General features: G+C 29.4%; 1 long non-coding RNA gene across 1 annotated transcript; it reads left to right on the forward strand.

Moving 5' to 3' along the window:
- Nucleotides 1-248: 248 nt before the first annotated feature.
- LOC124365191 lies at nt 249-3144 on the forward strand. Its single transcript, XR_006922711.1, has 3 exons — nt 249-312; nt 831-905; nt 2982-3144. It is a non-coding gene; the product is annotated as an uncharacterized LOC124365191 (long non-coding RNA).
- Nucleotides 3145-4606: the final 1462 nt, after the last annotated feature.

The following is a 4606-nucleotide window of genomic DNA, read 5'->3' on the forward strand; positions in this document are numbered from 1 at the left end:
AAACCCGGTGTCCCCTGTTGACAAACGCACAATATTAATTTAGATACTCAATCAAATATGTCAAGTATAGTGCAGTTCTGTTACCTTCTTAAATGTTAATACAGAATGATTTTTAGATACTCTATCATTAATATCTTTAAATAATAGATATATTTTATTTTTTGTAGCCAGATACATTCCAAAATAACCGCAGCAGAGACACAACCTATGCTAAGACCATGTTAAAGGAATTGCTGAGATTTGACGTTCATCATCGAACTGGAAAAGGACTTACGGGAACATGTCTCTCGACTTCACTGTTTGGTTAGAAAGGTATTATGTCATCTCACAACTGTTATCACTATAATAATTGGGCCTATTTTATTATTAAAGGGACAGGTTCGTCATTTACAATCCAATTTCATGCTTACAAAGATTTTTGGCTCTTTGCTTACAGAATTGAGTTCAATTATACACAGGAAATATACAGGATTTACATTATTATTTTTTGTAGTAATTAAGTTATTTCCATTATAAAGTCCAAACAAGCCAAGAATTTGTTATTATGAACTGTTTCATTTGTAGGATATTAATATTTATTGATATTAGAACTTAATATTCTCATTCATTGCAAATCTAATAGGTATATAAGTACAAACATTACAAGTATCTAAAGCTTGAAGGTAGCTTCATGCGCTGGTTTTAACAACTAGCTTAAAGCACGGTCAAATATAGTGTAATGGTAGTTATATAACGTTTAATTACGTAAAAATAAAGAGATTTTATTTATCTTACAATGCATATGATTTGCCCAATATATGTATTTTTTACAAGAGGTACTTATCTTGCAGGTAGTTTTATTGCTGTTGGAGAAAAGTTCTCTTTGCAAAAATTTGGAGGAACAACGAACAGTACTTACTCTACAGGTAGTTGTCGTACAAATCTTATTGCATTGTCTTGTCTTAAGTTAAATCAATAATTTTATTTAATATTTCATCTCTAAATTATTATAATTTATTCAGTTTGCTTCATAATGATTATATTTTCAAATTGAAATTATATTAAATTATCAAACTTTTGTTATTTTTTTGATATTGAGTAGTTAAATTTTTAGAATTTGGAAGGCTACTTTATTCATTTTAGTACGTTACTTTCAAAACAGTTTGTTTTAATAATTCTGAAAACAATGCATGGGTGTTTGAAATTGCACGATGGTTTTGAGATATCATGTACGCATAAATATATGTTTCAAAGTATTTTGTCAAGACTCTTTAATCATCAGTTTAGACCAATTTCCAATTTTGTTCTATTTATTGAACTGTTTTCTGGATTTATTTACAGTTCTGTGATTATAAGAAAAGTAAAAGTCAAGAGATAAACATTTAAAACTATTTGTGTGTGCATATTTTAAATTAGAGCCTGATGACTGGTACACACAATGTTTGACAATGTGTACAAATGACGGATGCTATTGGTTTCCTGAGAGACTGGAAGTGACGTGTAGTGCATGAGCTACGTAGTCTCTGTTTTACAATTAATTCCTATCTTTTAAATACCTTGATATTGTTTTGTTTGATTGTATGCTTATTATCTAATGTTAGTTTCATTTGGATCTACTTGTTTGTAAAATTGGTGTTGTACCGTTAAAGTAAAGAGATAAATAAATTTTCCCATATTTGAAATAACACGCATGAATACAACCTCACGTGATTTAATATAACTCCGCTTTGTGTAGATATATTTTATTGCATAAAAAATAATAATAGTTTTGTTCTTGATGCTGTTTATTATTCAATGATTTTGTTTTCGTTGGGATTTCAGCACAACATGAGAGCTGCGTTACTGCATTAACTCTGTGTAGTGGAGTTGATTGAAAGTACTTTGTAAACTATAGAGCAATTTTTTTATTCCCTTTATTGCAACACACTTCCAATCATTTATTTACATACAGTCCCCTGTTTTCCTGCATTGTTGGTAATAATTTTTATAATATAATAACTTCCGCAATGTACATCTCTTTAATCGTGCAGTTTATTAGACTTGTTCATGTCGTTCTAAAAAACGACGTCTTGTATTATATGTGTAACATGATGATAATAGTATTAAGAAGCAGTTAATTATAAAAAAATTAAAGGAATAACTAGTTTTCATTTTAAATTTTCTACAGAACTAAGCTTTGTTTTAGAGGTAAACAACTGTTTGTTATAAACAGAGATGTTTATTGTGGTTTTAAATGATTTTAGTTACTCCACTTTTATTCAGGAAATCATAGCGTTATAAATCTATTACAAAGCTAATTAACAAATTCATTGATACAACGAGATTAAAGTAAGTATGCAATAATAATTACTGGTTGTCAAACATTCATAATAATGTGTCTGATTATGATGCGTTATTGTTACTTACTGTCAAACATGAGAATATAATTGGATTTAATTACTGCTTGTAAAATGTACATAATAACTATATTTTTGTCTCATTATGACACGTTATTGTTTACTCAGTGTCAAGCGAGGTAATATATTGGCATATGTATTATTAATGATTTCACAGTGTACGTAAAAAACCGCAAATGTATAATATAAGCATTATCGGTACTAAGTGTAATTAAAACATGAGGTAATGTACTCTTATACTGAGGTGTAATACATTTTTTCACAGCGTACATGTGATGTAATTTTATGAAATATTTACGTCTAACATTCGAGTCAGTAGATACATGTTCAAAACATAAGATACATGAGGGATTTTAAGTAAAAGTATCTCTTTAAAAATTCATTTTAATTGACTTTAGAATGAGTTAATTTCTATGAATATGTTATTTCCAATGTTTATAGTAAAAAAAACAAAGAGTAAACATGGTTAATTTTTCAATTGCCAAAGAAACAATATATAAAATATAAAATTTTTTTTTCTTTTACTTATATGACCATACATTATTGCATTATTCATGTCATTTTGGTGTCTGAACATTTATCATTGGTGAAACAATCGGATTGCAGTGCACCTCGCTGAAGAATCTAGTAGCTGTCACGAAGGACCTGTTGGCTTTGAGAAACACTGAAGTCGAGCAGCTATATAAAAAATATGAATGATATGGAGGAAAGAATTAATTTGGAAAAAAATAAGCAACAAAACATCCTTAACACTTTGTCTGAGTCTGCAAGGTAGGTACTGCATCTTGGAATTAAGAAAGTGTTATTAACTACTGGTTGTGTGATAAATATAGTATTATCATACTTAGCGTAATCAAACTAAAATTAACAAGCGCTCTTCATTTTTCACTAACGCAATGTTAATAATTCAACTGTGAAACTGTATAGAACTGTGAGCCGACCATCACGAATCGTTTTTAAAAACTATGTCAGAATTTTGAACTCTTTTTTTTACCTTTTTTATTGCAAAAATAAAATGTACCAATCATTGAATACAGTTATTAACCTTTTAAAAGTCGGCACACAGGTCTACCTATTGAAAAAAACCTACTTTGTCGTAGATTAAAATTAACTAAACCGTATATTTGTACCAATTTTATACTATTTTGTAGTCAAATAACGGCTAAGGAAAATTAATAAGTTTTGCTTACCATGATGGTAGAGAACTAGACGTGCCGTTGCCCGTGCACTGCTGGTTTGCAGCTGATATGTTGCAGGCGCGTGATGGACTCATCGCATTGTCACTTAGCCGTGGCAGTTATGTTTATTGTTACTGATGATATATTTTTTGCTGTTTAAGGTGATTTAGTTTAATTTTTGTGCACGTGAATATTAATCTACTATAACGGGTTTTGTAACATAAGAAGGTTTTTTAATTGGACGATTGTAATCTGATAATGGATATGATTTGTTTTAAACATTTTACAGAAGACTGCCTTGAATTTTCTTAAACACTCTTTAATGAATTACACCCAAAAATCTTACAGAAACCGAAATAATATGCAGCCGAGACAAGAAAAGCATTTAAAAGTCAGCGCACAGATCTTGGTTTAAAAATAGAACTATTTATATCGATTCCGATGTTTCATGAGAGCTTTCAAATAATACCATACATGTAAAAATTTTAAGAAATTCGTTACAACACTGTAAAATTTATTTTTTTTAAATTTCAAAATGTCCTTATATATTACCCAAACCAATGTAAAGTTATTATTTCACATCAAAATAAACGCCGTACAAAAATGCGTTTTTTTACATCTGCGCTTGAACTTTGCATTTACAATTGGGTGGTCTGAATTTCCCAGTATAAACAATACCTAATGGTTGAACTAGTAAGAAGATTCAAAGTTGGACTCCGTTTTTTGTTCATAAGAATAGTACTTAAGCATTTATGAGCACTGACCCACATCTACAATATAAATTAATCTAATTCTAATTCTATATAATTCTAAAACACTATATGCTTACTGAAACTAGTTTCTGGCAGCTACTCACCTCTAGGATCACTCAGCGTCTGGAAATTCCAGCTTATATTTATGAATGTTATTTATAGTTATTTTACAGGTATTTGTTGTTTAAATTTTAGACACACTGTTAACATATTTGTATATCCATATACTGAAAATATAAAAATGCACAATTCTCCACAAATCCGCAACGGACTATCTGTTAATAGAGCCTGTTGAGAAACA

This window comes from Homalodisca vitripennis, chromosome 6 (assembly GCF_021130785.1).
Source record: "Homalodisca vitripennis isolate AUS2020 chromosome 6, UT_GWSS_2.1, whole genome shotgun sequence".
Classification (NCBI taxonomy): Eukaryota; Metazoa; Arthropoda; class Insecta; order Hemiptera; family Cicadellidae; genus Homalodisca; species Homalodisca vitripennis.